Below are 16972 nucleotides of genomic sequence, written 5' to 3'. Positions count from 1 at the left end.
AACTGAAACAAAAATATTTGTAGATATTCACAGATTCTCATCTGGCATCTTATCTCTGGATTTCCAAGGAGGTGTGGAGGTGACTCCTAAATATGTGGAACATTGCAAAGCCAAAAAAATTAGAAATTTAAAGGACTGTCTGACTAAAACCATAACCTCTTGTATTTAATGCACAGTTTATGGATAAAAAATAGATGTGATTTTGCTGATTTTCAAGCTATATATTTTCTTACCCCTTTTCTCCCTCCCCAGTTTGATAAAATTTACTGAAGTAACGCATGAACATTTCGACATTGTGACAACCATGGTTAAAAACATGCAAATTCAATGAGTGGTTGCAGAGAAAGAGAAATGGAACATTACTTTAAAAAAAATCCCAGACATCCCAGAAAGCAGTCAAATATTTATGCAAAATGAGTGTAGCTTTATACACTGGCACTGAACAACACAATGCTCTGTCTCACACAATACTGTCATTCATGTGCATACATACTGCCACAGGCAAAAGTCCCACACAATGTATTTTTATACAATTGCTAGCATATTTCATTACAAGTTGTTTTTTTAATTCCCTTATGCAGGGGATTCTCATGATAGAGACATTCTGTCTCCCTAGAGTTTCCTAAAAGGAAGAAGGGTTGCGATATAGAAACTAGAGAAAATTATGGAATGAAACATTAAATTTCAGTTTTAAATAGCATTAGCAATGAATAATGTTATAGCAATAACAAAGGAGATGAAAAGAAACTTTTTCTTCCCTTAAGAAAACACACTGAGTTCTATTGTGTGTTCTCAGAGCTATCATACAAGCAATTAAAAATACAATGCAAAGTAGAAGAATTGTTAGTATTAAATTTATAATACACGGCATATTAGGACTTTGAAATCCGTTAGTGTAAATAAGAACTGGAGCAAATTTCTGCAACTGAAACACAGAGCAGAATGACCTGTCTACCTCAAGAAGCAAGTACCTGGTATCACTTTACCTACCCAAGTAACAAGTGATATAATGAGAGGAAATGGCCTTAAGCTGCACCAAGGAGGTTTAGATTGAATATTAGGAAAGATTTCTTGACTCAAAGTGTTGTCAAGCATTGGAACCATCTACCCAGGGAAGTGGTGAAGTCACCATCAGTGGAGATATTTAAAAGATGCGTAAATGTCACGCTTGGGGACATGGTTTAGGGGTGGGCTTGGCAGTGCTAAGTTAATGGTTGGACTTGATCTTATAGGTTTTTTGCAACATAAATTATTCTACAATTCTACCCGAAAAGAATATCAAAAGGAAAGTTTCCAAAGACTTACAATTTGGGGAAGGCTAAAGAAAAGCGTATGAAATGCTTCACTTTAGCTGTCTTGAATGTAGTTGTGATGCAAAAGCCATGGCTGAACACACAACAATCATATGCATGAGCTGAATCTTGGACTGTGTGTTTTCTATTAAACTGAAGCCCTGTGCACATCGTGGGCAGTCTTTCCAGGTCACTGATAGTACTTGGCCTCAATGCTCCTTGTTGCAGCACTTAAAAGTCCTGTGAGTGAGGAAGGAATTACATATACCAGAAAATTATGTGGTTTTCCCTGTTTTACCCTCCCAAACTGGACTGCCGCTCTTCACTCAGCATGGCTTAGAAATCAGAAATATGGGAGCAGTGTCTGGTTCTTTCCTGTACAAGACTGATAATTTCCTTAGGAAAAAAAATAAAACAAATCCTCTGTGGAAGCATCTAGTGAGGAACCAGCTGTTTGTTCTTCTTTGAGATACCAGAGACAATGAAATGATGAAATCTGCACACAAGACAAAATCTGCTTCATAAATGAATAAAACATTGCTTTTAATTCCTCTGTGGGGGCTTTTCTGTGAAATCCAGGTGTCCTTTCCATTGAAATTCTCAGAAGAGGAAAAAATTACACTATTCATTACTCCAGGCACAGCATTTGCATAGAACACTTTTCACACCGTGGCTCTTGTCAAAATATCCATTGCTCTGCCACATCAGCTCTCTACCACTATGTACTACTTGTGACACCCTGACATGTGTTTCCTATGTCCACTACCCTCCAGCATGCTAAGCATCCTATACCATGCATCCTCTTCCCTGTGCAGGATGGTTGAGATTTTTCTTCCTTCCTCTTCCTGGAAGCCATTTTATCCTGCTTAAAATCTATAAATCTGTATGAAAATTTCAGGTCTTTATTAGAAGGGACAGACTGAATGATTTGAAAGTGGACTCCCTTCATAGCATATTTTTGTCAGATCATTTTTGTTTGACACTTTTCCCAGTGGTTCACAGATACTTGTTTTGGGGGGAGCCAGTTTGTTTTGTTAAATTACAGGGCCTTCACATGGATTTCAGTGCTACTGTGAAGCACAGAATAGGTAGGGTTTAAACAAGCCAGTTCCTGTAACTTCATGCCTTTTAAATGCGCTACTCCTCTTTTATATCCTCTTAAATCATTGATGTACACATCACTATTGAACATCCCATACTTTACATTCCTCATGTAGTGACACAGGACACTTACAACAGTGAGAGCTAATTAAAGCTACAGGGTAAATCTCTGACCCTGTTGAAGTCAAAGGGAGTTTTGCATCTTACTTCAATAGAGCAAGTATTTCACCCTGAGGCCCCTTCTGTCCCCCTATGTCTTTCTGGCTGTTTGTGCAAAAAGTCCTGGAGAGTATCAGGTCTCAGAGAGCCAATTAGACAGAGACAGCTGTATAACAAAGGTTCCTCATGCCAGTGTGGAGCAGGCAGCCCTCTGCCTCCAGGAATCAGACCCAGGCTGGAAGAGGTCTGAGCTGAGGTGGAACTGTGACTCCAAGTGGCAGCCCCATGAGCAGAAGGTAAGGGTAGACAAGCTGCTCTGCTGATGCAAGGACATAACTGGGCAAAAAGCTTCATGAAAGGCACTGAAGGTTAGGGGGAGAGGCAGGAAGCTGTGTTGCCAGGGCAAGTGATCTGAGCACTTGAAAGCCAAATGTTTCTCTAATTGCTATTTAAAGGGACTGTGCCTGACCAGGGGTCCCTAACCTTCCCCACCGTGTGGGACACACAGCTCCCCCCAGTCACCACTGAGGAGCAGTACACAATGGCATATCCCCTGGGAAGGACCAGATGTCCTACACATGCAGAGGACAGGGGATCTTTTGCTTTTATTTTCTACTTTCCCACGGGCTTCTCAACTCAGAAGAGAGAATAGGTTGCTGGCTGGAGAAATTATTCCTGCAGTGGCAATCCATTCCGAGTTGTTCTGTGTCCCATGGAGTCCTTCAGCCTCTCCCAGCTCACTTAACAGAAGTGCACTTTCCACATAACAGAAAACAGGGTCCCAGACATGGCTAGAGCAGTGGGTTGATCCATTTCCATCTCTGTATGACAGAAATTAGATGCCACTTGAGATCTCTAATCACCAACACCACTGGCCCCTGGTTTGTAAAGCTTTAAAATGTGACCTACAGAGATAGGTGCTTGCATGTGCAAACTGTCCAAGCAGATTGCTCCTGGGAAGATTGTGGACTGGTCTGAGTAGCCCAGTGGGATTAGCTGCTCCAAGTGTAAAGCTAGGTTTTGAAGAATGTAAGTATATTCTGATCTGAAATATTGAATTAAAGCAAAATTTCTTCTTGACATATTTTGTTTCAACACAAAAGATTTTGGCCTTAATATCAGACAGTACATTGCAGATCATGCAATGGGAGAATCATAAAATAATTACAAGCTATTGAAAGAGTGGGTGGAGATACTGGTACTCACAGAATAGTGCATTTGGACTACTGTTCTTGGACCATGGTCACACTTGCTGTAAAACTGAACCAAGAGAAGTAAAAGAATCCTTGAATGTGGTATTAGATCAAGGCTTTTTGGAGGTTTTTGAGATACTTAAGCCTTATGAAAACCTGAATCAGACATTGTTCACCTTCCAAATGACTATGCCGTTGCCTGAAGGCCTCCTTGGTGCTTGAAGTTCCTTGTCGATTTTCATACTTTACTTTTCTCTGTGGGAATTTAATGGGAATAAACAGTGTTCATTTTGGGACTCTTGTGTTTGAAAAGGTCAGGTCCAATTCTATGATTCTATGTATTCATCTTTACAAAGAAGTGTTGTGTTGAGTCTGGACACAGAAAGACAATGAAAGCTCTTAAAACTGGTCAAAGGAAGACATGGACTCATTTATCCAGTTAATTTTGTTGTTTTAAGAATGACAAAGTAGTGCTTTTGAAAAATCTTTGCTGAATTGCCTTGAGGAACCTTAGCAAAATCAAAATCAATATACTTGTAAATACTTAAAAAGCCGACCATGCCATGATGGCATGAAGTTTTTTGTCTCCATACTGCAATCATTGGAGAGGATGACATAGAAGAGGAGCTCCATTGTATTCTTATCAAACATTTGGATTTTTTTTCTGAAATGTTTTATCAACATAGGGGTATGTTAGTCAGAAAGCAGCTCAGGTTCAGAAAAATAAAGTTATCAAAATGAATGACTGCAAGTTTATCTCTCCTTGACAGTATTTTGGTGAAATGCTGGAGCATTCAGGAGCATTGGGTAAACTGGAAAGAAATAGGTCTATTCTAGGCCACATTAACTGCAGAAGAGTTGTTTAATAATCCCCTTACAAATACAGACCAAATCATGAGATTACGTAAACAGACCTTCCATTCATTTTCTTTCTAGTTCTATTGCTAGCTAAAAATATTAATACTCTTTTTTTATGATGATATGTTTTGGGATGCAGTAAGCATTAGTTTTTCTTCTAGACAAGCACAACTGGGACACTATCAGAACACCATGATAGATGGTCAGAGGTATCTATAGCTAGTACTACAACAGCCTTTATTCCTGGCTGTACAGGCAATAAGACTTTCAGAAAGGCATTTCAGGTGCATCCTGGTGAAAAGATTTTTAGCCAACAGGGCTAAAAATGGGCTAAACAGGGCTATTGGTCACCATTTTTCCTGTCAAAGTCACTCTTGATTACCTCTTGAATTTAGCAAGCATCTGAGTTGCAGAGCTCAGATAACTTGCAGTCATCATCAGCAGCAATGGGGTTAACTGAGTGTAACTCTAAGCAGAAACTGTTAGGCCAAACTCAGTCATCTTCCACAAAATATCACCACCATGCAAGGTATCTCATGGAATGGCCTTTTATTGTAGCAAATTATGATGCATTGAACCACATGGTTTCTTGCCAGTCTTAATTTCTGTCATGTGGTACTCTGCTTTATGGATGATAGAACCAACTTTCCAGAGATACCAGTCTCCACAAGTCCAGGAACCTGCTAGGTACAAGCTTTGTCAAACTAAGTATGTTCTGAATTTCTGAGACCACCACAGTCTTCAGACCACAGCCTTCAATCATGTGATTGTATTTTGTTCTTGTAAGGTGACAGTTATACCCATATGTGATTTTGATAAACAACGTGAACAGCATCTTGTTTTGCATACCTTGTTGGTGGCTTTTTAAAAGAAACTCTGAAATTATAATAATAGAGTCATCTACTGGGAAATGTAAAATCATATTTCCTTTCTCATATATTTCATACTTTTCTGATGAGCACCACCCAAAACCTGGTCTCCTCAACTTTTGAAAGGATTGATTTGCATCATTGGATAAAGATGGTTCTGCTGCCCAGAGTGCCATCTCCAAAACATTTGTTCTTTCCGCTCTTTCTAGGTATTATAATGAAGTGCTCTGGAGTAATCTAAATTATGTAAATACTCTTTCCTATCAAGTATTCTTCTCATCTATTCCCTTGGAGCTAGATTAAAACAGCATAGGAAGTGTGCTTGATATTCCCTCTAAAATTCTATGCACTTAAACTGTACTTTTTCATGGCTTTTCTACTGGAATGAATTAGGCAAAGCAGAATTAACCTTGTCAGTCACCAAGTCAGTTTCTATGACACAGAGTGCTGTAACTAAGAATACAGAAATAACAAGAGAGCCCCAATGCATTCACCCTCCACTGATTCCTGCATGGAGTATGTAAAGTGCTTTGGGGTGCTCTGAGGAGATAGACCCAATATAAATGTAAAGTAATAGTTAGCAAAGAAAAGCCTTTTTGCCTGGAAGTGAAGGGCAAGGGAAAGCATTCTCAGGCAAAAAAAAAGTTTCACGTCCAAACCTATGTATGGTGAGGGAAGCTCAGCACCAACCTCAGACACAAAAGAGAAGCACTGAGCTGCTGACTGAAGTGTGTGGACTGAGCAGGAGTCTGAGTGAAGGAAATAGGCTGCTTTAGCACTAGGCAGAAGAAAAGTGAGAGACCAGAAAGATGAAGTGACTTAGAAGGGAGTGAGTATGTACAGAAAGATGTGGAAACTGAGTCCATTTGATGGTAAACCAGCTCGAAACCCAGAGAACAGTTGCCAGATCTTCCTGTTCTGGCTAATTTAGTCTGGTAAAGGCAGATGATAAATGGGAGCAAGGCAACCATGTGCTTCTGAAAGTATGATATCTGCCTTTCTGCTGATATAAGACCATAGGAACACCCTCTGCATTAGAAAAGGAAACAATTCTAATTTTATATGCACCTTATCTCTTTCTCTCTTGGCTGTCCTAAAGTCTGAACATTTACCAGCCCCTCAAGCTGCAGTTGTTATTCCCGTCATATGTTCCTCAAAAAAGAGCAGGATGGATGCAGAAGACACTTGGGATGCTCCTGATGATGGTCTTGAAGTGGAGAAAGACTAACTACTTCTCAGACTGGGGCAATCAGAGAAAAGGGGAAGAATGAGATGAAACACCAAGTGTGAACTGTTGAACAATATTGTTAAACATCAGTGTGTGACAGAGTGCAAGGGGTTCTGTGTCAGAGACACTCTCCCAGCCTGGTCCATGCTGATATTGAGCACAGATGGCAGTTGAGATAACAAATTAGAAATCCTACAGTTGGCTTCAGCACACTGACTAGTCCCAGGACTACTATTTCATCTGGTACTAATTCAGGAACCTCTGCATCACACCTTGTTGCATGGTAAAGACAGGGCCATGGCTCACTGGCTACCAGGAGCTCTGCCAGTACAGTTCAGTGACACATTTGCTTTAGAAACTCATCTGAGTTCCTTATTAGTCAGGCTGTTCCTGGAGTAACTTGCTGAAAACTATTCCTGCAGCACACTTACAAGGGAAGACAGATTCTCTGAAGCAAGAGCTGAGGTTTTTGAATTTTTTTAAACTAAGCTAACAACAATTTCCAAAACTGTAGGGGTTTTAACATTATCAAACTTTCTTCTCCACCCTCAACTTTGTGTTTTGAATTGACTGTGTTCCTACTTGGTAACTGAAAAGATGATGCCCATTAGGCTTTGTAAAATTCATAGACTCATATCACCTACTATAGAGCTCTTTTGTGACAGGATGTTCCCCAGATTGAAGATAAAGTGGTAATGGTATAAACATTATGTTATCATTAGTAACTAACCATTTCAGTTTTGTGGTGTTGTTTTCTTGCCACATCTGATTAATGGAGAAAGGAAGTCCTGAACACCCTGAATGGGAGCTTGGGGGGAAATATTCCTCTTTTTAGGACATTTTTCTTGCAAAAAATTCAGTGTAACTCAAACAAAAAACTAAATATTAATGCAGAGCTGATTGGCATAAAAAAAAGGGCCTATAGTCAGATGAAGGGTCCAACAAGGCTCCACATATAATTGCTTCCAAAGCAAAATCTGATGACCAGAAGATCTGTCCTATAAAATTTATAAATTAAGTAGATACAACTTTTGTATCAGAGACCAAGTAGTCCCCATAAACACTGGAGCACAAGATGAACTCAAATATTTTTGGCAAACTTTTCTTAATTCTGTCTTTCTAATAATGACTAAAGCAATGAAAGAATCCTTTGGTGGAAGGAAAGGAGATTAACTTGAGCAAAGAAGAACCTTCAAGAAGAACATGTTGTTTCAAAAGGGCTTGCCTTCCTGAGCTTTAAGGGAATAGGCTAGTTTTCATTACAAAATGTTGCCAAATTAGATGAAAACATATCTCAAAATACTTTTTGTTCTGTGAATGCATGTTTGTGTAACAGCAGCAGCATTGTTATTCTGTGTCATCCCTTGTTGACAAGCCTGTTTGAGTTCCAATAATGGAAAACTATCATGTTGATTTGCTTCAGATTAACCTCATCTTCTTGTCATACTACAGGTATTTTCTATTGCAAGAAACAAATATATGGTGATAGGTAAATGATTTTGATAAATTCTGACAAATATTTTAAAACAGCTGCATAGCTCCTTATTTTATTTTAGAAAAAAATCCATAGCATCACAAAATGGCATCTGTCAGATGTCTTTGGTAATTTTATCATTAGGTGTTGTAATGACTTTCTACATCTGGCTAAAAGTTACAAATGCCTTTTTGTGTGTTATAATTTTGAATAGCTTACAATTCTAAACCAAACAGTAAGAAGAGCTAAAACTAGTGAAATCGCCAGCAAAACTAACATTAAGGACTGTAAATAATTGCATAAACCAATTATAATATGTTAGCTTCAGACTACAATAATTTTGTATCCCAGGCACAGAGCTGCTGATTGCTTCTTTTGTGTTTTTCCCTTCAGATGTAGGACCTGGGAAAAGTGAGTTATTCTGATTCTGTAAGGCCAGTACTAGTGTCACAGTGCAGAAAGTATCAAAGCATATAGAGGTACACACTTGTGTGGTGTTTACTTTATACTGAGCAGTTACCAGAAGAGACCCAAAGTCAGCACCATTTTTTGCTATAGCAAGACTTACCTCTTCAGTCCTTTCCAATGCAACAATAACTCGTGAAATTGGAACTTTGGAATTCTGTCTCAGAAGGTAAGCTCTGCACTTACTTAAAATGTGTAGATGTTGCAAGCCTCTATTTATCCACATCCGTACAGGTACTGTGGTGTGCACAGGAACAGCCTATTAGGCAAATAAAATACAAACCCACTCGTATTAAATGCTACCAGCACAGGGCTGAAACTTGAAGGCAGTCTGTGCTCTTTTCCTACAGATGTTTCCCTTTAATACCTTTTGTTTATCAAAGGATGGAGAATGCTTGACTGGTAACAAACTCTTGTGGTTTAACCCCTTTGGACTGCAATGTGAAGCAGAATGTTGTGTTATGTTTGTCTGAGTTGGAGTCAAATCACTGGGGAGAGATCTTGAACAAAAATGGGACTATGTGAAAAGCCTTGAGATGTCGTCTACATTCCATAATACTGAGTTTAGAGATGATTTTGAAACTACCGGGAAAACTTGTCAGGGAACCTGCAGGTCTTGGTCTGGTACAGAAAAATATACCCAAACAAGCAAAACTCATGTGCCTAAATGACAAACCTTATCTTTACTACAGACATAGAAAGAGCTGGTGGTTTAGTGCAGAGCCTTTTAGTCCTGAACCCTATTGCTGTCTGATGCCTAGTTGGACCATGTGATAACATTTTTTGGTCTCTTTCCAACCATGATCAGAGAAATGGTCCTAAAATTCCAGTACCATGGTTAGCACTTAATGGGCCACCCTCAGAAAACAGGAGAAGGGTTGAACAGCCAGCAAGGCAGAGCTGAGTCCTCTGAAATAAGATCTCCCTCTCAACAGAAAACAGGAAGAAAATTTTCCTTGTCTCCATCCTCTCCCTGTCAAGCAGTACCAGATGACGAGCTCATGGGATGTGAGACTGACAGCAGATTTCAGACCTCAGCAGCTGAGAATGGGACTCCTCTTGATCCCACCATGTCTGCAACCTCTGAGCACTGAGCCCAGCTTGCTCCTTCAGCTCATGAATGTTCTCTCACACATCCATGATCCCACTCTAGCATCCTTTTCCTTTGTCCTACCTGCATGAGGGAAGCACTTGGAACCAAGTGAGGGTTTCTATTATTTCCACCTTGGGAGATTTAGTGCATTTTCAGTAGCATTATCTGTCAGTCCAGGCACAAAAGTAAGGTCAGATCTATTTCTAGGGCCCTGTTGGCATCTATAACTGCCTGATTTGTGCTCTAACCATATGTGACACCCACCGAGTGAATTTATTGTAGTAATCACTTTGAGCATATCTCAAGGATTTCATCATGATATTTTCTTGCTTGCAATGCCAGAGAGAGAACAACAGCATGGAATGAAATGCACAGAACTTCCCCTCTTATGAAAGAAACGAAGGAACAGAAAACAGGCTGAATTTCTCCAGGGTAATTTTATGTAAAAGAAAGACCAGCAACATCCTTTAAGGCCTGAAATGTCAAGCTTGTAAAAATAGTATTCTTGGGAGTTGTATTTGATCATTTGTTAAATACTGTGATATAAAATGTAGAAATCCATGTGTAATGCTTCAAATCCCTAATCTGGTTTAAAAGGTCAGTTGAAGCCTAAAAGGACTTGACATTTTCCCTTTAAAAATCTGACTTTTTGACTCAGAGCTAACAACATTTGAGCCTGAATGACCTGAAGGATAAATACAAAAGCTGATTTCAATTGAACTATTTAGAAAGCAGGGGATCTTCTAATTTGTAAGATAGCATTCAGGGAGGTTTTTCCATTAAGAACTCAATCGACTGAAAAATTATTTCCTTGGGTATTCCACAATCTTTCAATGCTTGTGTAAATTTTACACAGGAGGGGGCAGCGAGTGAGGCTGAAGATACATAACACAATGCCAGGGGAGCAGAAAGCCTCTTATGAAACAGAGGTAACTGGTATTTGCCTCAAAAAGATACACCCTTTTCACCTCCTCCTTCACTGCCTTGGCAGACTGGCTCTGCCTCAAAATCTTTCATGTCCAGTGCAGATGAAGCTTGCATGTGAGTACTGATGTCTTGATAAGCATGAATATAGTCCCTTCCAGCAACATCCCTTCCCAGAGTGTTCATTTGGCTCACAGTGAGTGCTCCATGGGGGTTTGAAGGCTGCTTCCAGGGAGGTGTGCCCTAACCACCAGCCTGGCTGTGCTGGTGTGGCTCCACACAGAGCCCCTGGCTCTTCTGCTGGCTCCAGCTACACCAGAGGTTCTCTGTGGCAACTGAAAGCACAGTCTCTTTTCCTTCCCCAAGCCTCCACTGTTCTCTGATTGCCTCCCACCCTCATGCCCTGCAGTGCCAGACCTCCTCCTGCCTGCCTTGCACCCTCCCAGCCAATCTTACCAATGCAGTGATGGAGAAACTAGGGATTCCTGGTGGCAGGTCATCCCCACCCCCTGGGCTGCTCACACTCATGGGTGTTGGCCCTGCTGTGCACAGTGCTCCAAGAGCCCCATGAGGCAGAGGGTGATGGAAGGGTGACACTGTGTGACACCTCACAAATCCCCCATGGAGGCTCTGCTCTGACTGGGCAGGGTGTGAGGGTGTCTGCCTTCCCTGGACAATCACCACATGGCTCCCTGAGGTGTGGCACCGGGACCATTGTGCCACGCTGACACCTCAGACAGAGCACACCCATTGGTCACCCGCTGGAACAGAAATACCATTGATTTAACAGAATGTTGTCCCGGGATGAATGTCTCCCAGCTTCCCCTGGTGTTTGTTTCTGATAAATGCCTCGTTTCGGCTCACATCCACCCAGCAGCTGGGGACTATTATGCCGTGACAACCTTCTATTCCATTGTCACAATGTCAGATGCCTGAAAAGGATAATAGGTAGATATTTCTGCTCTTTGGATGTTAAGAAGAAAGTGGCATTCCTATTCCTTATTTAGTTACTTTTTAATTTTAATTAATGGCTTTAGTGATAATTACCAGATTCCTATATTGATAAAAACTGGCACATTCTGCACGTTAATAATAGCACAAATTTGATATTTATGAACTGCTGTTCTTTTGCAAATACAGACATTTGGTAATCATCATTATGATGATAAAATTCATTAGAATTTGAGAAACAACCTATTATCCCTTCTGCCCATCATCTTTTAATTAAGTAACACAAAAAGGTTTTATAAGACTTTTCTACTCACACTGCAGAGTATTGTTTCTGTATGGGAGTCTTTATGTATTAAAATACCTCCATCTCAGTTTTGATAGACTTAATGAAAAGACCAAAAGAAGACTGACAGTAGATTTACTCCAAAACGTATTTCAGATATTTCAAAAATTTTAGCCAAGCTTAGTTCAGCACATACTTGAATCTTGTTTAGATGTAGACTGGAGTTTGTGTGTAAACTGGAGACTATAACAACGTTAGAGTCTACAATACAATACGGAAATTTGCAACAGAGGAAACCTCTTATCATAAATTATTCTTCAGAAATTTCAAGCAGTATGAATGCTGGAAAAATTGTGAGGTCAGTCACTCACATTAAAAGTTCAGTTGTATCTAAAATGATAAGTAAGTCTCTCTGTCGCTGTTGAGCAGCTAGCAGAGTAATGAATGCATCAGTTCTCAGTGGCAAGAAGGAATGACCTTTATTGTTTTGATTTCATCACATATATAGAGTTCTCAAAAGTCACCCAGATTGGTCAGTCAGAAGCCTTTCCCCAGGCCTGATTGGCCAGGCCTGCACTGCCCAAGTTCTGGGACACTGTTCCAAAAACATCCAAACTTTATCTTTATTTACAAAACACAAGAAAACTTCTCATGGGAAAAACCTGTGCTAGCCACATCTCTCTTCTAATGTGGGTTTGGCCAAAAATCACAAAAGTATTGGGACAGATTACATTCAGACACATTCAAACGGGGCAGGAGTTTGATGAGGTTCAGCCAGAGCTTTCAGTCGTTATTTGCTTGTGATCTACATCATACTTAAAAATTTTAATCTGAATTTTGAACAAAAAAAATAAACAGCATTAAAATATATTTTTTAATGTCTTAATTATTAATATCTGGGCAGAACAGATTTCTTAAGTAATAGGAATGTTCTGTTATTATGACCGTGATGTTTAGGACTATGTCCACAACAGACACAGTTTGGATTATTTGATAATACAAACCATAAATCCTAAGTCCTAAATTCAAGTCTCATTGTGTCAACACACACCTGAAGTTACATTTTTAATGCATTTATTTACCTGACTTAATCAAAGACTTATACTAATTTCCTCTCATGCTACCTTCTGCAGTAATGAGTAGAACTGTCAAAAATACTGCTGAGAACTTATTTTAAAAGTTCTTTTGTATTTTCTTTTTATTCCTGATCACTTTGGCTCTGGAGAATACTCATGTGGGTAGCACAGCACAGGAAAATGTTTCAAGGAAAGACGCAGCCTGTGCCTACCCTATCTTTGCCTTTCATTCTTAACTAGGGCCTAATATACTAACACATCCTGGCAGATTCTCATGCATACTGTGATATATCATCACTGTGTTCAGCCAAGAGTGAAGGAAGCAATTTTTTGAGGTCACAGGATGGTCAATGCTCTTCTATTTGAGTTTTTCTTGGGTTCATCCAGGCAATTTTAATCTCAAAAGGTTGTTCCCCTTTACATAGTTAATTCCTTCCTCTAAAAATCTGACATAACTCATTTGAAGAAAGCTACACAGGAGTTTCTTCTTTCAGACACAACCTGGTGTCATACAGAGACTGTGATGACAGTAACAGGCAAACTAATGAAAAAACCTCATGAAAGAGAGGAACAAAATATTTCCTCTTGCTTAGTCCAAACTTCACTCTCATGTTTGTTTGGAAGTTCCTGAGGATAGCTGAGGTAGTAAAATTCTCAATAGAAAAAACAAACAAACAAACAAACAAACCACAACCGCCAACCCACCCAACAAAAAAAAAAAAAACAAACCCAAACCAGAGAAACAAAAAACCCCAAACAATAAACACTCCCCACCATTTTAATTAGGTAAAAACTGAAGAACTGAAATACTTTGTGCTAAATGCAAAGATTTAAAATTGAATATGATTCTGCATCTGGGATTTGCTTCCCTTCTGTTCCCACCATTTTCAGAGCGTTGACTTTCTCTGGCAAACTGGAGCATTCAGTGATGCATGAGAGCCACTTCTATTTTTGAAGAGGGATGGTATTTCATGGAAAATACCAGCCTGCCCATCCAAACACCAGAATGAGTGGTGGACTAGACTGCAACATTCAGGATGTGCTATAATTGTACCACAGAACTGGGATGGGAAAACAAAGCAAAACAGTTTGATCCCCAAACTGAGATATCTTCTGAAACATTTGCTTTAAAGGAAACAAATTAAAGCAGAGTTTTATTTTCTCAGCCTTTCTCTAAAAATCATGTGGAATCACAAATTTTGGATTAATTCTGTGATAATCTGCAAATAAGAGAATCCTGCTGGGTGAAAACTTTCCCATCCCTAAGTTTCAGAGTTTAAAATTACCTGGAATAATGCTGAATTTCTGTGCATTTTACACAATTCTTGGTAAATACACAATTTTTTGCTTTGAAATGGCAGATAAAACAAGCTATTTTAGCACAGACAGTCTGCTCAAGTACCGTCTTTCACTAATAAGAATAAAAAGTGATGGAAATATGATTTATATTTCCAGAAATTTCCAAGGGACTGCCAAATGTTGTCTTCAAGCACCCTGCTCGTAGGCAGCCACTATAGTGAACACATTCCCAACATCTTTCCAATGCAGCAAACAGGAATAATGTAATACTCTTCCTCCAGATGCATTACATTGTTAAGCACTTAATCTCAAGGACCTTTTTGAAGTTCAGATAGTCCTCCTTTATTCATCATCTAGTGTTTAGTTTAAAGTAACAAATGATTGAACTGAAAGTCTTTCAGAAACAAAATTCCTTTTTTCCCCATACATAAACAGAGTTGCAGCCTTTGCATTTTTCGCCATCTGGCCCGCAGTGTGAAATGACATTAGTAGCATGTCAGGTTTATTCCCTTTTCAAAGAGAGAAATAAAGAAAGCAAAAGAAAGAAAAAGCATAATCCTAATCTATAGTATGAAGAGTATTAAAATGAAACATCTGCCTTGCTGAAATGAGTGGATGAACTCTGAAGTCTACAAGCTGCTGGAGTTTGTCAAGTACATGTTTACATTGCTGACTGCTGTAAATTTGCAGGATGATGACAAGAAGTCCACAAACTAAAATACCTTATTCAAATGTTTTTAAACATCTGTTTCAAACAGAAAAGGCCAGAACAATGAAGTGGCAGAGTGATCACAGGCAGACTGGGGATGCAATAATATAACTTGGGTTACATAATAAAAGATGATGGCAACAGAGGCTTGTAACTGCAGTCACCAGCCTGTGCTCGAAAGTCAATTGACTGGAATGCTGAGAGGGCTTTGCCTGTCGTCCAGCTATGTGACTCTATCCAGAGTAAGGACAAAATATGGTCAAATGCTCCTCAGAAAGTTTGCTTGTGCTGCAGCACCTGCCGATTACAAAGCCAAATAAATTCTGTGCTCAGGAAAACAGCTTTGAACACCTTCAGGAATGAAAGATGTCAGATTTTCTCAAGAGCTTTGAACAACCAAGAAGCACTTGACCAATGAGATTATATTGTTTAGCAAACAGACATTGTCCTTGCAATTGAAGGGCTTTTGCTTCGCAGGACTTCAGATTAAAGTCCTAGGATACTGATCTTTTTTATCACCAACATGAACTTGAGATGTTGCCATGCGCTGAATAGAAATCTTATTTTCACCCTAAAAAATACAGAGAGGATTAATAAAAAGGTGTTTGATTTTTTTTGCTTCTCACTCTTTTGAGAGGCAGCCAAGAATGAAGCAAAAAACCCCAGTATCTTCCTGGTCAATGACTTTCTAAAAACCAATTTATTAAAAAAATATTATTACTTCTTAATTGCCTTTGTGATATAACATTCTTCTGAAAATCACCAAAGTCCTTTGGAGAGAGCTGAGACCTAAGCACTTTTGATATGAAGCAGGGATTGATATAAATCTTGGATTTTTATATAAATCTGGGATTTATGTAAGTCCTCAGCTCTCGCAAAATTAAAATATTTCACTGTTTTCAAAATAACTTTGAACTGATGGAGCACAGTGCCAGGAAGCTGGGCAGGGTGACCATGGCAAAGTATAGCCATGGCATAATTACGTCCAGGGCTGTCTGTAGTATTTATTGTTAGCACATTCTCCCATCCAGTTTTGGCACATGTCAGTCAGCAACTAGCATGCAGGTGTGCTGAGGGAGACTGAAAGGAGCTGGGATTGCTCCCAGAGGGACTATGTTGGACAAATCTGTTTCTGTTTTATATTTGGGAAATAGAAGGCAATGTGAATTAAATTTCATTATATGGATATGAGATGTGATTTCCTTTGAAAGTTAGCAAATAGTCCTCGGCCACTTTTATTTCCTAGTATATTTATGATAATTTATTTCAACTAGCATTATGACAAGGAAGAGAGTTTTACCATGTATTTGATTAATCTGAATGATACAATAGTATATTTGCCCCATTGCTCCCCCACATTATTTTGGGAGGATTAATTCCCAGCAACTTCATGTTTATGCACTGGGGGTAGGGACACTTACCTGTGTCTGTAAAGGACTGACAATATTACTGCCCTCATCAGTACAGAGCAGGGGGAACTGTCTACCTGCAAAGGAAGCTCCAGGAATCCTGTCCAGGCTGCTCCACCAGGATGTCTGACCTAGGTGCTAAAGCAGAGATACAGATGGAGTTTCCTGGGGCAGTCACACAGCAGCACGACCTAAATTGATGCTGTTCTTCAAGGAGAGGAAGTAAGATGAAAGCATGAAAGGGAAGAGGGGTGATTTATAAGCCAATGATAAAAGAATGAATAAGGCTCCCTCATCCATTGCCCACTACAGGGCAGTACAGGTCTTTGTTCTGGAGACATAAATTAAGATACAATTTATACCAAAGAAAACAGTCCAGCCTTGTAGTTGAGCTCATATTAATCTTTAACATAGTTATCTGATTGGTTTCAGATAGGTTTTAGTATTATCTTTTTAATATTAGTGCCTGTGCCTGATTTACTGTATCTCCACATTATCCCAGCCTTGCTAAACTTATAGTTAGCACTACTGATTACAGGTCTTATTCTTTATTTTCAGGGTTGTTGCCCTAGAATTCCTTTCAAGGGGA

Source organism: Lichenostomus cassidix, chromosome 2 (assembly GCF_008360975.1).
Source record: "Lichenostomus cassidix isolate B80296 chromosome 2, HeHo_3.0, whole genome shotgun sequence".
In the NCBI taxonomy this organism is placed as follows: domain Eukaryota; kingdom Metazoa; phylum Chordata; class Aves; order Passeriformes; family Meliphagidae; genus Lichenostomus; species Lichenostomus cassidix.
This window is presented reverse-complemented; position numbering follows the sequence as displayed.